Raw genomic sequence first — 20,826 nt, 5'->3', positions numbered from 1 at the left:
TGTTGGAATGTGACAAATTGCACTGGTGACTTGTAATAGTACCCCCCACTTGATGAGGGGTTAAGGAACCACTATAACCTGGTTTGTTGGGAAAGTTTTCAATAAAAATTTTCTTCAACCTAGGAGCATGTAAATTGTTCTCCAGAACCCAAGACCATTCCTCTGGACCATATGCTTTCCAATGGAACAGGAACTGCAAATGTCCTCGTTAAAACCAGAAATCCAGAATCTTCTCAACCACAAATTTCTGTTGACTCTGAACAAAAACTGTACAAGGTCTAATTGGACTCTTGGACTTAAATTTTGAGTATAAGAAGACTGGTTTCAGTAGAGAATATTAAATGTGTTATTAATGTGAAGAGAATTGGACAGTTTAAGTGGGAAGGTGACAGGATTGTCCTGAAAAATAATCCAAAAAGGACCAATAAACCTGGGGCTTAATTTCTGTGTGGGTTGGCGAAGTCTGATGTTCTTTGTAGCATGCAAAATCAAATCTTCCAACTTTAATTTATATGGCTTCTGGTGTTTGTCTGCAAGAGTCTTGGAGTGAATAGAGGCTCTATGGAGACACTGCTGTATCTTAATCCAAATGTAACACAACTGAGAGACTGAAGATGGAGATGCAGCCCCCCTGGTATTGGGCTCAAAGGAATTCATTCTGTGATGCAGTCCAGTGACACAGAAGAATGAAGAATGACACAAATTTTTAAAAGCAAATTACACCAGAGGAAGATGGGTAACCCAATCAATTTGAGATTTGGAAACGAAACAATGGAGATATTGTTCCAATCACTGATTGGCGCATTCTGTCTGGCTGTTGGACTGCAGGCGATAACCAGAGGACAGACTGAGGCAAATGCCTACTGAAGAACATAAATCCTTCCAAAATTGAGCAATAAACAAAAAATATGCTGGAGGAACAAGTCAGAAAGTTCTTTGGTAGTGGGAAGTTTGAGCAGATTGATAAAATGTGCCATTTTACTGAAGCAATCCACCAATGTCCAAATCATGGAACATCAAGAAGAAGTAGGGAGGTCAACAGTAAAGTCCATGGCAATGTGCGTACAAGGTCTACTGGGTATGGATAAAGGCAGGAGGAGATAAGATGGAGCCACATGAAGAGTCTTATTCTGAACAAAAACATCACAAGCAAGGACAAATTCATGGACATTTTCTGATAATGAAGGCCACCACACAGAACGGGAGAGTAATTCCATTGTCTTGGAAATACCAGGATAACCTATGGCTTTTTGAGAGTGCAAGTCCACAAAAACGTTTTCCTGGAGTCTTTCAGGGACTAATGATATCTCCATAGGTTTTCTAGATGGAGCTTCCAACTGAGCATCTTGCAGGGAATCCAACAACTTACTTGTAATTGCTACATGGATGTATGACCTAGTAACAATTGATTCTTCTGATTCCAAAGTTTGTTGAGCTGGCAAAAAACTCCTAGAGAGGGCATCTGCCTTGATATTCTTTGACCCTGGTGGAAAGAAATTATGTAATTGAAATGGGTGAAAAATGAAGCCCAATGTGACTGTATCGAGTTTAGTCTTTTCGCTGTTTCAATGTATGCCAGGTTTTATGATCAGCAACAACAAGGACCTGATGTTTGGCCCCCTCTAACCAATGCCTCCAGTCTTCAAAAGCCCACTAGCTTGCTATTAACACACGATTGCCCACATCATAGTTTCTCTCAGCAGTAGCAAACTTTCAGGAGAAAAAAGAACAGGGATGTAGCCTATTGTCTTGAATATCCTTCTGGGATAGTATGGCTCCAGTTCCAACCTCGAAAGCTTCCACTTTGACAACAAATGGTAGATCCAGAATAGGATGATGAAGGACTGGAGCATGAAGGATAGCAAGTTTCCATTTATCAAAAGCTTTCACAGCTTCGAAGGACCAGTTCGAGGTGTCAGCTCCTTTCTTGGTCAATTAAACTATTGGAGCCACAACAGAATAAAAATTATTTATGAACCTTTGGTAATAATTTGCAAATCCGAGAAAGTGTTGGATGGCTTTGAGAGTTGTAGGTTGAACCCAGTCCAGAATGGTTCTGATATTACTAGGATCCATACAGAAGCCTAGAGAGGAGATGATATACCCTACTGAAGATAGGAAACTCTTGTCACATCAAATTCACATTTGTCGAGTTTAGCATACAGATGATTTTCTCGCAACTTCTGTAGTAACTGTCGGACATGTTGATGATGTTGATCCATGTATTGGAAAAATATCAAAATATCGTCCAGGTATACAACAGCAAAAACACCCAAAAACTTGCGAAGGACATCATTGATAAAATCCTGAAAGACAGCTGGGGCATTGGCAAGTTCGAAAGGCATAACCAGGTACTCATAATGTCCTGAATGAGTATTAAAAGCTGTCTTCCATTCATCCACTTTTTTAATCTGGATAAAGTTGTATGATCCCTGGATATCAATTTTGGAGAAGATGGTCGCTTCATGTAATTGATCAAAAAGGACATAGATTAAGGGCAGAGGATAGGAGTTCTTGATAGTTATGTTGTTTAGATGTCTATAATCAATACAGGATCTAAGCAACCCATCCTTCTTCTCAACAAAAAAGAATCCCACCCCAACTAGAGATTTGAAAGGGCAGATGAAACCTTTGATGAGTGCATCCTAAATATATTCCTCCATGGCCTTATTCTCTATGATAGACAAGGCATACAAATGACCTTTGGGTAAGCTGGCATCAGAAATGAGGTTTATTGTACAATTGTAAGGCCAGTGAGGAAGAAAGATATCAGCCTTTTGCTTGGAAAACACATAGAAGAATTCCAGATATTGCGGAGCAATATCAGAAGAAGGGTCCAAAGCAGAGGGTTGTAACATCTGAACAGTACCAAGAGACATGTAGAATAACATTAATATTCAATTAACAATCTCACCAGTCTGCCAGTCAACAACAGGATTGTGATATCTGAGCCACAGAAGACCCAAGAAGATAGGAGCCAAAGAACAATGTATGAGAAAATAGACAAACAGACAAGTAGAGACTGAACTGTAGCCTGCTTCCTCAGAAAGGATATGGCCAACCAACCAACTAAGGAAATGGATTTACACAGAGGAACAGGAGGAATTCCCAGGCTTTTAAAGAAATATAAGTCCATAAAGTTACTCGCTGCTACACTATCCATGATATTAATATTTTTTTTGCTGATATCTGGATGACTGCAGGAACCAGGACAGAGATTTTTGGGAAAACAGATGCAAGACCTAAATGTAGTTTCCCCTGCACATGTAGGCCTTGCCTTTTACTGGCTTGCTAGGAAATTCTTAACTGAGTATCCCTCAGTGTACATGTAGAGTCCTAAATAATACTTTCTCTGTTTTTCTTCTGGAGGTAGATGAAAGGCTCCCATCTGCATAGATTCTTCCAAGTCATGAGAAGGAATCCAAGTGGAAAACCTCAGTGACCTTGAGGGTAGATCCTTCTCATGTCTACGTTCACTTAAGCGATGATCTATGCGAATTACTAAATGCATAAGATTGTCTAGTGTTTCAGAAACAGTATATTGAATCAAAATGTTTTTGATCAATGCAGAATGCCCTAAACAGAACTTGCTATGAAGAATAGGATTGTTCCAACCAGAGTCCACTGCCCATCTACGAAACTATATGCAGTAGTCTTCTGCTGCATTCTGCCCTTGTTTAAGAGAGTGCAGACTTGTCTCTGCCAAATATACTTTATCAGGGTCATCATAAAGGAGAACTAATGCTTTGAAAAATGCATCCGTAGCCTGCAGAGCTTCATGTGTTGATGGTAACAAAAAGCCCATGTTTCAGAATCTCCTTGAAGTAACAAAATGACTAGCCCAATGCATTGTACCTCAATTAGAGTTTATAACTCCCATAAAAATTGAGATACTGTTTACGATCACCTAAAAATTGATCAGGAAGGTTCATCTTAGGTTCCTTGAGGCTCATCTGAGCTGCAGTGGAATGGACATCTTGCACTCTAAGTGAGAGCTCTTGCACCTTCTCAGTAAGGACTTGAATTTGACCAGCAAGGATCTGAGCTGGATTCTGTGAAGGATCCATGAGTGTCAACACTGTATTGGCTGGCTATAATGTTACAGTCACCGTGTAAACCCCAAGAACCCTAAAAGTGAGGTCTTCTGCCAAAAACAGCCACCCGCTGTTCCCTTAGAACTAAATATGTTCACCGGTACTTAGGAAGCCACCTGGACTTCAACTCGGGGTAGCAAAGGTTTACACAGTTGCACTAGGGAGACCAGGCTAAACATGACAACATGACACCAAATTAAACAGGGTATTAGGTGTACAGGTATTGATGGTAATGCCTGGGTGCACTTAGGAGTCAGAAGATGGTGATAAGAGCTGGAATGCAGCTAATGTCATAATGCACCACCACGATGTGTCTTGGAGTGACTTTGATGCAGCTTGTTGAGCAAAAATGCAGCTGAAAGCCGATAATATTGATGCAAACTAGAATGACCATGGTACGGCTAAGTGAGCTGTGTTGTGGCTCATTCAACTGGTAGTATGAATGTGGCCTGGAGTGACTGTGGTGTGGCTAGGTGAGCCATGATGTGGCTGGTACTGCTGGAAATTGGAGGTGGCCTGAAGAGACCATGATGTGGCCTGGAGTGACCATGGTGCAGCTAGATGATCCATGATGCAGCTAGTACAGTCAGTAGTTTTGATTAGGCTTGGAGTGACCATGGTGCAGCTCGATGGGCCATGGTGTGGCTGGTACAGCCGGTAGTTTGGATTTGGCCTGAAATAACTGTGGTGCAGCTAGATGAGCCATGATGCAGCTGGTACAGCCAGTAGTCTTGAAGTGGCCTGGAGTGATCATGGTGTGGCTAGGTGAGCTGTGATGAAGCTGGTACAGCCATTAATATGAATATGTCCTGGAGTGACCATGGTGTGGCTAGGTGAGCCATGATGTGACTGATACAGCTGGTAGGCTGAGACAGGATCTACACAGCAGGTACCAGAAAACACATCCCGCAAGTCAGGCAGAAGTTGTAGGAAAGATCACCAAAGTGTTGGAATGTGACAAATTGCATCGGCAACTTGTAACAGAAACTTAACAGAGTAAAACGTAACTATTCTAAAGACAGGAGACCAACTGTGGCATTCAAAAATGAATGTCCAGCTTTATTTATTACAACAGAAGTATGGTGGCAGAAGAAACAATGGCAATCATTTTGAAACCACCTACGTTACACAAATGATGTCTCAAATTGTGAGGGTCAACTATCTTATTATCAAAGACAAATGTGAAATTTCAACTTGCAAGGGCCAACTCTGCCTTTCAAAGCACTATTCGGGCCTCCTCAGTTGAGAGGAGCCACTGACCTCAGTAGGGTGAAATCATCCTAACCAGTTCATTGAACGTGAGTGCACCTCCATATTGCAGCAAGCAATAGAGAATAGAGAAATTGTAGCTACAGTAAAATCTGATGGGTTACTTTGGGCAACATCACTACTTTTAATTTTTAGAAGTCAAAGAAATCTACCCCTTAGACATTTCAGGGAATGAGGGAGATCAACACTATTTTAAGGAGTCTCTCTGACATTCAGGGATAGTGGCCCTGATTCAGAGCCAGACGCTCTGACAGAGCACTCGCTCTGAATCAGGGCCATCCTTCCTCCTTTTTTGAGTGGCCTCCTGGCCGCTCGCATACCTGTGGGTGACCACCCACAGCTATAGTGAGAGGCCAAAATGATGGTTGCAATGGTCAAGACTATCGCGACCCTGGGGCTTGCGACAATACCCTTTCTGTAGGGTCTCACTGCCGCAAGCCCTGGAGTACTTTTGGCTCTTACAGAGCCAAAAGCACTCCCACTGACATCACTAGTGATGTCAGTGGGGCTGGCCCCAGATGGTAGGCTTGGCTGTCGTTATTCGGGTCTCGCGCATGCGCACGATGTAGCCGCCTCCGTCGTGTGCATGCGCACTTGGGCAAAATTGACCCACTTGCGAGTGCTCAGTGCTTGCGAGTGGGTCTGAATCAGGCCCTGTGTGCAAATGTACTCTAAATTTTCATTGTTCTCAACATGCATATTTCTAGCCAAATCAGTAATCCCAAAAGCAGTGTAATGGCAGTTTTTGCTGGGACAGTAAAAAATAAAGTCCAATACTAAATTAGTGTCAGCATAAAACATGAGCAAACAGGTAAAAGCAAAAAATTATTTAATAACCAAAGGTACTAGTAGAAGGTTTATAATATTCACCCCTCCACAATATGTTCCTCCTCCCTCATTGAACTTTGGGAGACATATTGAACCCCCTTGTACATAGAGCACACAACCCTCATGTGGGTGGCATCGCTAAAGCCACATATACCATAAAATGTACTCTACCAAAATGGCCACTGTTTTACTGTGCTTTATGACCACAGCCATGGTCCCAACTTGAACAGCAGCCCACCACCACCACCACCCACTAAACAGTTTCATAATTCAGTGCATTAAACAGCCAAACCCACAAGGGACTCCACAGCTACCTTAAATAACGGAGAACAATACAAAACTTAATCTATCTAATGCACACCATCACACATTTACAGATTAGTGCAAAACATTATTTTGTACCATCATACCACCAACACCAATCGCATAAAGTAATATAGCAGCATTAACTTTCTTCCTGGATTTATTTATCTGTGACCTATGAGCATTGCTTCAGTAAATTCACTAGGGCACAGTCCCAGACCAGGTAATATTAAGCCTTGACATTAAAGTAAATTGACACAGATAGGGTTGTCTATATAATTGCCACCAAGGGAACAGTGAAGGATTTCTAGTCAAACCATGCCTGGCATTCAAAAATATATTGAAATCCACTACTATCCATATAAACTGAGTACTGAAATAACCACCTGAAAATGAGAGAGAAAACAAAAAAAGTAGTGAGAATTACTAAACCAACACAATCACAAAAAGTGAAAATATAACACACAAATATAACATATAAATACAAAACATCACCTAACCAAGGAAAGGGGTGAAAAAAACCTGAAAAAACTGCCAGATTCCTCAAACCAATCAGTGTCCAGCAGTGAAAAACAGTAAAAATATATATTTGGCCCTCAGAGTTAACTGTAATGAGAAATTAAATCTAGAGTATACTCACTTAAAAAGCACTAATAAATAGATGATTGGACTGAATATACCACTTATAAGTCCCATACTTCCATCAGACAAAGGCCTTGATGGAATCCACCGGTAAACCCATAGCAGCCAATTTTGTTGTACTAATGCAAAACAAACAGGTGCCAAATTCTTTCAGATCTAGACCTACCCCTGACATGCACTGTCTAAAAACAACACCAATTTGTTATTTTGTCAATGGGCTAGAGTCTCATGCACCAACTATGCTCCCCCAATAATGGGTGAATCTGGAAATACCATAAGGTACTTAGGGCTGTGCAAAGATGGCCACCACAATGGGCCATCAGAGTGAACCATTGCCATTTGACAAACTGTTATGTCCAGAACAACCAGAACATTTTGGGAAAGTAAGCTATACTCTAAAACATATTTAAAAGGAAAAACTAATTCATTAATCCAAAATAACTCAGAGTTTTCCATAGATATGGTCAATCTGAACAAAACAGTATCATAAGAATCCAAAGCAAATTAACCAATACAAGTGGGCAAACAGCTGAACTCATTAAATTACTGATTATGCAGAAATTGCAGTGAAAAATCACCAAGCCTTTGATAACAAATGAAGACTATATTAATATATGACTTCCTCATAATCCTGAGGAAGAAATGACATGCCTGATGGCAGTTTATCAACAACCACCCAATAATGATGGCTTTCATAATACCAGGAAAGAAAAGGGAGCATGACAGTATGAAAACTCTTACCTTGATGTCTTCAGGAGTCCTGAAAAGATACACAGACAAATCAGTGATCTTAAAGTTTCTAGAGGAATAGATTTCTACACCAAAATAATTTGTTTTGTTACTGAACAAAGGAAATGGATGAGAAGAACCCAACCAAAATAGTGCTGGGAGCCAAAATGTAAAAGCCAGGCCAATTAAAATGGAAACCTATATCGACAATACTATGCTAGACACATGTTGACTGGTGAAAACAATATTTAAGTGGCAGCATGCGAATTAATTTGTTTCTGTAGTTTCCAAAGCCTCAATAATATTTGTATTGACAACTTTTATGCACTTGGTTTTAAGAAACCAGACATTTTCCTGAGCTTTAGTTGCTGTGACATGAAATCTTTGTCAATGTCAAACATATTTATTTGTATTTATTAATAGCTTTAACTACAATCAAACTGTTGCACCAGTAAATTTTGGCCATATTGTAGAGCAAATGCCCCCACAACTGCACTATGACAATTATTTGGAATGGGGCTATAACTAGGGGACCTTGTGGGTGGCACAGTCGCTGTCACATGGTCCCTGCATCTGGCTAGCAGGGTGCCTGGAACAGCATGTAGAATTCAGAATCACTTTGGATACACTGACATGGATACCATAGACTTTACATGCTCTGGAGAACCCTGATGTCATGTGCTTTGGGGGCTTGGCTGACACAAGGTGCCTTGACACCCAGTTACGGTGCTGATTTCAGAATAACTAGAAAAAAGCTTTTTTTTACACATTTCACAACCCAGAGACACAGATCAGCACACACCTGCCTTTCAAATATGCACCAAAACCCTAAACTCTGTATTAAGTGTGAGGTATGATAACATACAACAGTAGCCCTTTCCAACTTCCAAGAAAAAAAATGCACTTCATAGGAATAACTCTGCATGCAAAATTAATAAATCCCAAAAGAGACTGCATTTGTAGTGCCTCCTACAGTAACCATGTAGGATGCACTGAAGGAAGCCAACTGACTATAAAAAAAACAAACAAACTTTTTTTCATTAATATGACAACCTGGTGGAGCAGGGCCTCAACTACTAACATCAAGTCCATGAACAATTGAATTATGATGCTACATCATTAGGAAATCATAAAGATAGTGGACTATTTTCAATGAAAGTGCATGACTCAATACATTGCATGGGAGACATTGATCCATGTAATGACAATCATCAAACTAAGGCCCTCATTCAGAGCCGTACGCTCTGAGCAGAGTGCACGCTCTGCATGAGGGCCGGGCTCCATTTTCATGGAGCGTCCTCCTGGACGCTCGTATAGCTGTGGGTCACCACCCACAGGCTATACGAGCGTGCATTTTGATGGCCGCGATGGTCGTGACCATCGCCACCATCGAAATTGCGAGCCGGAGCCTGCGGTTGAGGTTTTCAACCGCAAGCTCCGGAGTGATTTTGGCTCTATCAGAGCCAAAATCACTCCCACTGACATCACTAGTGATGTCAGTGGGCCGGCTTCTGACGGGAGGCGTTCCCATGGGAACGCCCCCGTCAGGGAGGCACGCCCCCGGCACGCCCACCAAAGGGGGCGTGCTGTCAATCAACATTGACAGCACGCCCCCTTTGATCGGACACAACGAGCAAAGGAAAGTCCTTCGCTCGTCGTGTCTGGCGCATGCGCACGATGGAGCTCCCTCCGTCGTGCGCATGCTCAGTGCAGACCATCGACCCACTTGCGAGCGGACAGCCGCTCGCGAGTGGGTCTGAATCAGGCCCTAAGGTCCATAAATTGAGGATCAAAATGCAAAGGGTAAAAGAACAATTCCACGTCTGATTTACGCAATGTAGTCTACCTGCCCATAGTACTTTATCAAAGCAAAATCCCACTTGAAATACTGACACATGACACAATAGATCTTCTCATGGGTGCCTGTATTTGCAGAAGTAAGATTGAGGTACAGTAGGATGAAATAATAAATCAATCTAAACTTCCCCACTGCCATTTTGGAAACCACCTACACAAAGGTCAATACCAGGTAAATAATAATAGAGGAGCTACAAAGGCATAAAAAAACTTCCTGCTGCACATTTACTTAACCACTAAAAGCATGTCCTGAGTTGATTTCAGATTCCGAGGGACCGCAATACTTACCTTTCCAAAAACAGGCAGACTGAAACCTTCTTAATACCCCAAAGACAAAAAGTTAGCATCCTCCCAATTATGATACCATGCCAAACACCTGGTGCTGGCATCAAGATTAGAAGGAGAAGCTGTATAATTTCACTCCAGGCCCAAGTGTGCAGTCACAACAGAGGCAAGAGTCACAAAGTTATTCTGCCTGCCTTGCCCATACTGGCTGTTGTTAAACTCAAAGCATTTCCCCTGTGATCACATGGATGGGAAAGGATGCCAAGAAAATTAACGATGGTCTACAAAGTGCCTACGTGACTGACCCTCAATGGCCACTTTGTGAGGCTGTGTGACCTCAAGCCAAACATCTACCTCCTTGCACCTAAAATAATATTTCCCCAATCTTTTTACTTCTTATAAACTTAGTCACCATAATGGTGCCTTATGTCACCCTTGGATTTACTATACAACACAAGATGAGATACAGGTATTTGATTCAAGAATCTGTAAGAACTGTATGTGGAATAAAATAATACATGATGCTCAATCAAATGTAGCACAATCTATAGGCCTTATCACCAATGACCTCTTTTAAACTTTGGTACTTCGGAGCCTTTATGGCTTTATTAGTCAAGACAAGCACATCCAGATGATGGCCAGAATGCATCTTATCCAAAAAACACTCATGCAAACCCACAGAGTATCAGTATTATCACAGTAGACAACATCTTCTGATAGAAAGATACTCTGCACCTTCTTGTTCCTGCACCTTCAACTTAAGCCAAGCTAGATTGATTTAATAAGCCTTCAACCTAGAGGAGAGCTCACTTTCAGAAGCAAAAGAAGTAAAATTCCCTGAGAGTTCAGGAAGAGCATCAAGAGAGGAAGAATGCTCACTAAGCACATTAGGAAGGGCCTCCATGATTAATCCATACCACTGATGTACAGTATCATCTGCTTATCCTGGTGCTCCACCATAAAATCTTCACATACCAGACCTCTCAGCAACCACTGGACATCGAGAAGGAACCTGAACATCTGGAAGAGATATGGCAATGATCATAATTACACAGTGAATGTGACATAACATTTTGTCTCTGATGATGTCAAAGAGAAAATTTTAAACACTATTACATGATAATTTCATCAGCAAATCCTTGGTGACATTTATCATTGTATGGTTAGAAGTTTCAATGAAAATTAAGAAACATGTAGGGATATAGGTAGTATTTGAGATTGCACATTTGCCACTTTTACCACTTACGTGAAATTAATAAAGGTTCATATACATACAAGTCAAGTGATTTGTTTATTTGATATAGGTTCATTTGTTAGTTCTAAAGTGCAAGTTAAATACTGTAGTTTCCTTGTTCTACAAAGGAAAAGCTGTTTCTTTACATCAAACCTTCATCACCATGATAAAAATTACCAGAATGCCAGATTTTATATGCTACAGTGTAATCCACAGTGCTTTATAATTTACATTTCTGTCCAACTAGGCTTTATACCATGTTGTTGTTTTGTCTCTTTCTATGTTTTTATGAGATACAGGCAATTTATTGCACATAGTTCTTATGGAATCAGTATGTAGTGCCAGTGGCTGAATAGCCACCAGATCATATACCAACACCAGAAGATCGATGGAGGGAAAGCCTGATGGGGTTGGTAAGTACCCTAAGCCTCCCCCTACCCTACCCTAACCATAACCCTCCCTTAGTGGTGCCTGACTCTAACCTCCCCCCTAATGCCTATCCCCAACCTGCCCCCATTAATGGCTATCCCTAACCCCCCTCCCTGCACCCTAAACCTAACCCGCCTAATGCCTTACCTTAACTCCCCTAGTGGTGCCTAACCATAACCCCCCCTTTCTGTACCCTCGCCCTAACCCTCCCAGGGGGGTGCTTTACCCTATATCCCCCGGGGGTCCCTAAACCTAACCTTCCCCCCATGGCTAGAAGCTAAGACACCCAGCTAACCTTCATTCGGTATGCCGAGTGTCAGGATTTCATAGTGGGGCTAATGATAGGCATCAGGATTTTGACACCTATCTTTAGTCCCATGTTGGGCTTGCAGTGTTGGGATATCAGTATAGCGCTTGTCAGTATACAGACTGCATCTCATTCTTATCACAACAAAGGAAATGGTTTAACAGCAGTAATTCTTGAACTTTGACATTATCTACCCTGTTCTGCTAAAAATTGTGTAATTTATTTAATCTTATTCTATGTATAGGAGAAATGGGTTAGGGCATCACTATTAGCCTGGGAGCTAGTTCTTTCCCACCAATACTTGAATAGTGGTTCTGCATTGCTCCCACCACACCCCGCACCAAGTGGGACAAGGAAGATTTGCAGAGAGGGAAGTTAGAAACAGAGGTCATTAATTGTAATTGCCAGTCAATCAAGTATACTGACCTAATACCAAAACAATTGGTGCCACACAACCAGATTCCATTTATGACATATTTTTTAACCACTTACCTGGTACTAGCATAGGGGATGTCACCACAGCCAGCTAGGTTTCAGCTGGCATTGTTGCATAATATATGTCTTTGCCATTCCCACTGCTTTCCCTGTTTATTATGGAGGAAATCTGTTCTGCACACGTATCTCCCCCTCCTGTAGACTTATATGAGTCCCCCTTGCACCCTGCTCTGATGCACTCTATAATAATTTGAGGGGGTAAGGCTATGCCATATGGGGAGTGGGAGTAATGGGGGGTCATCTTTAAGCACTGGGAGGGTGCCCCACAAAACTTTTTTTTTGCCTGGAGGTGGAATTTATTAAAATTATACAATTGTCTATATGGTGATTCATGGGAAGCTGGGCCCTAATATAGTGGGGGCCCATTGGCACTTTAGTTGTGGGGGTCTGGGATCAGCCACTGGCATCTATTACCAGTAGGGGAGTGATGAGTGATAATGATGGAGATCTTTTGCCAGTAAGGGAGCTATTTCTTCTGGGGTGTGGGAAGTGAGTTTACAATTGGGGCCTATGGACATGGGGAGAGCCAATCACCCAATAGATATATATTTTTTAAATAAAATATTTAAATAATTAAAAAAAATGCATTTTAAACTTTATGAAATACAAATATAATTGGTTAAGTGTTTTAGGTACTGAGGGCCTGATAAAGACCAATTCGCAAGGCTGCGTTTGCCCACAGCCTGCCAATGATTGCAATATGCACATGCATACAAGATGCAGTGTGCATACATGAACTAGTCCATGCGATCGGGAACCATTTGCACTCTGTACACAGATGCTCTGCAAGCATGATTGACATGACGTGCCATTTGTGGGTGGTGACAGGGGGTGATCGATGGTAACAGGGGTATGGTGGTGGGAACACAAGCGTTTCTGTGCATCTTAACACCGTATCAGGGGCATGCATAATTAAGACGCATCATCAGCATACATGTCACATTGCTGAATTACAGACAGCAGCACTCACAGTGTTTGCAGTAGGGTATGGTCAGCCACAATTGCTGTGTATGGGTCCGATGGTACTCAATGTTACCGATTGTTTAATACACTTCCTGGAGATGATGTATGTTACTAAGGGAAAGTGGGCATCTAGTGACTGGCTGGTGGGTATCTAAATACATACCAAAATAGCACGGCAAAACATAGTGGGTATGCTAATGTCTGCTAGTGATTGCGGAATTTGCATACTTTAAATGCAGACAGCTGCGTGCATCAGGCCTTAGATCCCTTAGCAAAAAAAGAGAAAGTGATAAATGAATTGATATATATTTTGCCCAAATCTTAATATTTAAGTTCAACAGTAAAAGTGATGGAACTTCACAGAAACAGTAGCTATTTTGTTATGTTTTTTTAGGTATCTTAATATATATATATAGAAATGGCTAAAAAACACATTCTCCCTGCAGTGTATTATCAAGTGTTTTAATGGTTGAGGGCCTACTCATCATTATTTATATTATACTATAACTGTTTTTCACCAGAGGAGATGTAAAACACCACTAAAGAGCCTAGAACTAAAGACTGCAAAATTGAGAGCGACTCAATGTGCCTTCAGGAATGATAATATAGAGATTGATATCTAGACATATTTGCAAATAAATGTAAAAGATATGTTGAAATAATAAGATTTTTTTTAAATTATAATTTAAACATGTGTCAAAGACTAATTTACATAATTCCATATTTACATATGCTTTATGCTGTATAATGAAGCAGTTCATGAGATGTAATAGGGCATATGTACTTCCATTTTGTTTCTCTGTCCAAACTCACATTTAAATGGAAATTAGTGTGAGTCTTTAAGGCCGCTAGCAAGGAAAACTGTTTATCTAACACAGTGAACAAGAGCATACCCATATATGTATGCTTGTGTTGAGAACAACACTCGGACCAAATATAGAGATACCCCAAGCAATGAGTATCTCTTAAAAGAATTCAGTTTCGATTCTGATTGCCAAGGAGGAGCTAGCAAGAACAAGCTTTGTCTATCTGATAATGTTAGTGGGTGTATAAGGAAGGCGTATTACCTGAATATTGTAATAGGGTATAAGTACTGTGTGACAATTTCAATGGGTGTTGACTGCTGAATTTACCCTGGGGAATACATTATTTCTCCCAGTTAAGGGCTTGATCTATTTATTTAATTAATTAATAAAATGACAAATTCTTAAGTATACTGGATTGGAGTATATTAATTATTATGGAACAACACCTGGTTAAAGGTAACTTAAACAGCTGGAGGCACTTGCTATTGCTTTACGTCATCTACCTGTGCACCTGACAGGTTTCCTCACTACCTCAACAATGGGAGAGGAGTAGCTGTACCTGCTGTCTAGCCAGCAGCTGGGACATCCAATCTCCAAAATCTTTGTGAGTATCAGAATTAATTATATATATACAATATGTGTATATATAGATGTATGTTTCTGTGCTCCAAGAAGTTATGTAAGAATGAGAGGAAACGGATGACCAGGTGAACAGTGGGTGTAGCTAAAGTTGAACTCAGAGATGATTTTATATTGTGTGTAGTTGCATTTAAGTAATAGTGCTAAAAATAGAGTTAACTGTATTAATATGCTTTAATAATTTTAGATTGTGGACTCATGACCCACAGTACAAGGTTTATTTAATACTTGTGTAGTGAAGAATATAGGAATTATGAATATATAAAATGTGGAGATGTACCTGTTTTTCGACAGACAGATGTGTCCCAAGAGGTAATACAAATCAGTGCTGGTATTTGCTTGGAGAAAAACAGGTGATCATAGAAAGCTTATTCTGTTCTATGAATGGTGTTAAAATGATAAGAGATGATAAAATGTGTATTTCAGTGGATGGAAATAAAAAGTGCAGCGTAAAGTGTGAATTTGTAATGTTTACATAATTGGTATAAGTAATTCAATTAAGTGCAGAGATCAGACCGCACGCTTGCGTAATTCATGTCTTTAAACTTTACACTTTCTTAAACAAATGTATGTTGTTGGGAACACAATGGCAGGCTGCATCTGATATTGCTATTTCTATAATTGTGTCAATAATGTTTAAAAATATTCTTAAAATCTTTAAAATAGTGTTTAGTATCTGTGAAACAAAACGCTGTCATAGTATCTGAAAAACAGTACAGGCAGAGTTCACGTTATTGTTGCCAAGACAAAGTGCTTAGAAGTTCAGAATGTCACAGGCAAAAGACAGAGTTTACAAAAGGAAAATGCTGTAAATACTATAGATGAATAGAAATGTGTTATATTATCATTGTTACATAAACCAATAGAGAAAGTTTGGAAAAAAGCTAATTTTTAGAAATGTGATTTTTGAGATAAATAGTACTGATGTTATTACTGACCATAAGCCAAATGCATAATGCTATGTTATACCAGACTAAATAAGAAACGTTTGAGGCAGTTGCTGATAATCATAAAGGATTCAACATGATTACATGCTTAAGGGACTTTTTAAGTATAGTTTGAATGATGCATAACATAATAGGGCAAGATTTTAATATCTAGAGTGGGAAGAACTATCCTTTAACATGATTGTTAACTTTTAAAGGGGGATGACAGATGCAGATCTTGTGCAGAACAGAGATGTCGGGTTGGAAGATATTATGAGATAAGTGTAGAGATGTATGTTGGTGTGGTTTGGTTAATAGCTTTATGCGTGAGTGTAAGTATTTTAAATTGAATACGGTAGAAGACCGGGAGCCAATAGAGTGACTGACAGAGTGAATCAGCAGATACTGAATATTTGGTGAGAAAGATTAACCTCACAGCTGCATTCACAATGTATTGTAGTATTGAGAAACGGTTTTTGAGAAGACCAATAAGCAGACTATTACAATAGTCAATGCTGGAAATAATAACTGCATGTGTTAGATGTGTTACATTGTCTTGCGTAAGATATGGTCGAATTTTGGCTATCTTTTTTAGATGTATGTAACAGGATTTAGAGACAGATTGAATGTGAGAAACATTAGACAGTTTACAGTCAAGGATGACAACTAAGCAGCGAGCTTGTGAAGTGGGGTTGATTGTCGAGTTGTCAATAGTTTTAGAGATATCAGGATGGTAACCACTATTGGCTGGTAGATATATAATTAATTCTGTTGTGGATATATTAATTTTGAGGTGGCGAGATGACATTCCAAGATGTAATGGTGGAGAGATATTCAGTGACACAGATAAGTGCAGTTAGTGACAAATCTGGGGAGAATAGGGAGAATTTGAGTGCATACAGAGGATACTGAAAACCAAAGGAGTGGATTAGTTTGCTAAGAATGGAGGTAGAATCAGAAAAGTGCACAGTGTAAGAATGATTAGATAAGTAGGATGACAATCAAGAAGGGATGTGTCTTGAAAACCTAGGGATTATAGTGTTTGCATAGGAAGAGAGAGTGCTGTTTCTGTGGAGTATTAGGAATGAGATGAGATGAGTGTAGATACTTCATCTTCATTAATGGAGTCAAATAAATATCATCCTATATACTTCCTATGTTCAGAGCAGGATTACAAACTTTTGTAAGGACAAACTGTTTAACTTAATCTTTCAATATTTTCAGAGTGAGAAACTGTCTGTCTGTGTGCCTTGTGCGTCAGTGTGAGTTTCACTCTGTCTGTATACCCCTCCCAGATCAAAAAAGCTGCACCGAGGAGAAGAGAAAAAAAAAGTTTTGTTTCAAGGAAATGCTTTAACTATCTCAGAGCATGAGACTGTGTCTGTATTCTTGTATCATAGGTTTATTTTGTACCTCAGCCAGGGTGCTGATAAAAGAAGGTTATGAAATATACTTTTTAGTAGATACGCAGTATCTATATAATGTTAAATAAAGCAAAAGGATATATTCTGAAAAAGTTTACAAACAGTTTTAAAATTTGCAAAATAATCTGCAATTTTTTTGTTCTTACAGTTGACTCAGTTCGTATCTAGCAGTGCGCTGTGGTTATATTCAAAGTTATTTTAAACTTTTAAAAGAAATATTAACAATTATTGTGTTTCCTTTGCAGAAGCAAATGAAAAGTTTAATGGGACAAAATCCAACTGTATACCGATAATTTACAGAACATTGTTTACCACCATCTCGAAGACATTTATATCCTTAAAGGGTGGCATTATTTATTGTTAAGTTGAATTGCATCTATTTGTTTTACATACTGTTATTCAGATATTTAATAATGCTCAACTTAAACATGTTCCTACAGCCAGATTTTCTCAATGGGAGATAATATCTTAGACTCATATCAATCTTACATATGTCATATTTTCAACTGTGCTACATTGATCTTCTTTATCCTCAACAGGGGGGAATATGGTTGATTATGGTTAATGGTGAGGAAAAAGGAAGACAATGAATATGTTTGCAATAATGAAATATAAAAATAATTTTCAGTAATAGGAAAGTTTCATTAGATAATCATGACTTAGTTCACTTTACTGATGATAGCTGTTTCAGACAGATACATAATGTTTTTTTTGGGTAACAGGGTATGCATTACAGTAACTACCACATTCAATGTAGTTAGCTGAATGTAATTTACAGAATTGATTATAGCATAGGGGTTACCGATTAGCTTCTGGGAACTACAATTTTATATGTACAAACAGTTAAAGAACTGAAAGAAGCAATATGTTTACTAAAAATAAGTTTCAGTAATTAAGTGTAGAAGAGATTGATATTATTTCCATGGGTAACATATTACAGGGTAGTATGAGAGGTAATTTTAAGTACATATGATGAGCCAGTTATAGAAACTCAGTTGATGTTGTTTAAGAATATCACAATTTGACCAATTAAGACAATATCAGGAAAATACTTCTCACAATGAGGTCAATGTCTGGAAATTAAAGCATTGTTACAAGAGAAGATGATAATGGGTATTTGAGTGGATTTGAAATTATTACAAGCCTTATAGAGGTGTTCTTGGATTAGTACATTTAAGAGCAGACAATATGAATCACATTGTACAATCTTACTGGTGTGCTCGAGCCAGAGATAAAGTGAAAATGTGAATATTTATGAAATTTGGTTGATAAATAATGTAGAGAAAATTGTACCTACTAAAACATTTTCAAAGTACTATTGATAATTGATTTTATTCAGTTACCAATGAAGAAAAAATAAGGATTGAAGTATGTTGATTAAAAAGGATTGAAGTATGTTGATTAAAAAAAAAGGATTGAAGCATGTTGATTAAAAAGAGGATTAAAGTATGTTCTTGTTAAGGTTTCGGGATGTTTCAAAATATAGTGTTAGCATGTTTTTTGAGTTTACTTAATTCATAGCTCCGTAACGCTAAGAGAAGAGATTTTGGAGGAATTTGTATGTAAGGTATAGTTTGCTTACTATAGGTGTTATTGAAAGTTACAGGGGAAGTTTTTCAAATAAGTGAAATGATGGGAATAGAATTAAAGTTACACACAATGGTGTTATAAAAAAGTTAGTTAAACTTACAAAAGAGACAGGAATGGCATTGTTTGAAGCACTACATTTGGTGCTTCATAGTAATAGAATCACACCTGAACCTTATCTCAATCTCTCCTTATTAATTGTTTATTTGAACTACAATCAAGATGTGTTACTAAACCAAAGACTGATTTGAGATTACAACATAATTTGACTGTTCGATATTTTATACAGTTGTCTAAGCAGCTACAACAAGAAGATTTTCAGGGAAGCTCAACAGGATATTCAACCAACATCAGCATTTGATGCAGAAGATGAAATACAGTCTAGAGACTATGATGGTATGTTGAGAAGTTTGTTACATTCTGGTATCCTTACAGATCAATGGAATGGTCCTTGGCATGGAAAGTAATGCTGACAACAGATACAGCTATAAAGGTTGCTGAGAAGGACACCTGGATCAATGGCTTGCATTGAAAAAAAGGTCAGAGAGTGATCAAGCTTAAAGGAGACTTATTCTCAGACTCAAGTGCTGATATAAAGACTGTGATATAAGACTAAATTGCATTTATGAGAACTCTTCAATCAAGATGGAGATTATTCTTTACAATAGACTATGCTGATGACAAAGAAAACTTTTTAATTTTTCTTAGCTGCGTGAAGGAAACAATCATGTTTATTGAAACATTGAGACTTATTTTTTTTTTTGAAGAGAGGACGAGCAAGTGTTCATGGTCTGGTATGACTACACATCCAGTAGTGTGGATGATGGGGTTATTCTAATAAGTCCTTTCCTTCCTCTTTTCTAAGCAGGTTAAATGATTGGTATCAGAAATCTGATTTATCATCTATTGAAAAGTGCATTTGCATTTACTGTACTAAACCAGAAGAAAGATGCGTACTATGGTGTATGGATATTATCCTAGATTATCCAATTCTACAAAAATATTCATTAATGGGTAAAGTATTAAATGCTACCATTCTTGAGTTGAAATATACCAAAAATGCTAAGATAATTAACATAAAAACATGTGAGAATTATGTAATTAAAAAATTGAAACGGAAAAGGGGTTACTGATAACTATAACTTGACAAAACCACTAGTACTTATGTTGTTTTCATTTGTAAGTGAATGTATTCCATTTTGTTTTAATAAGAAAGTATATTAAATGAAGCAGACTACACCTCAGATTTGAATAACAGCAGGAATGGTTACTAGTCCAATATACGTAGAAAATGTTGAATCAGAATATTGTAATAAAATCTTTACTGTGTACAAACCTTAAATTCCTTGCTATACTGAACAATGTAAGGGAGATTTTAAAGAACTAGATACTTATTATGTACAATGTATTTTTACAATGAGGCATTTGATTATACACTGCTAGGGATTAGTTTTAATAGTGAGTGTTCCAAATAGTTATACAGATCATATAGTTCAGACAGATTAGGAATGTTAGTTACTACCATGATATTTGGGTTTGATGTTATTTTCTTGTTACCAGATGATCTTTATTACCTATGAGGAAAGTATGCTTACAAATTATTGCCAATTAATTCAGAAGATATTTCCTTTTTAGGCAAAATGGTACTACAATTTTATTTTATAACTCATAATAATTTGTGATAAGTTATTTTGCAGGATGCCAGATATTTTACAAGAGATATTGATCCAGTGAATAAAAATATATTTCCCTGATTGATTCTTCAGTGAGAGATCATGTTGAAAACAACTTTGCTAAAATACTTACATATGATAATTGGGGATATATCGATAATCAACATTAAATTATTGAACTGGACAAATTTATTGACAATGATATTGGAATTTATATGATAAGACATTCATATATGTTGGACATTCATTTAAAATATTCTTAAATGAACTGATACTACAATACCGTTACTACAACATAATTGATTGCTTAATTGTACAGACTGGAGGATATTATCG

This window comes from Taudactylus pleione, unplaced genomic scaffold (assembly GCF_031769625.1).
Source record: "Taudactylus pleione unplaced genomic scaffold, aTauple2 ptg000083l, whole genome shotgun sequence".
In the NCBI taxonomy this organism is placed as follows: Eukaryota; Metazoa; Chordata; class Amphibia; order Anura; family Myobatrachidae; genus Taudactylus; species Taudactylus pleione.
Note: the sequence above shows the minus strand (reverse complement) of the source record.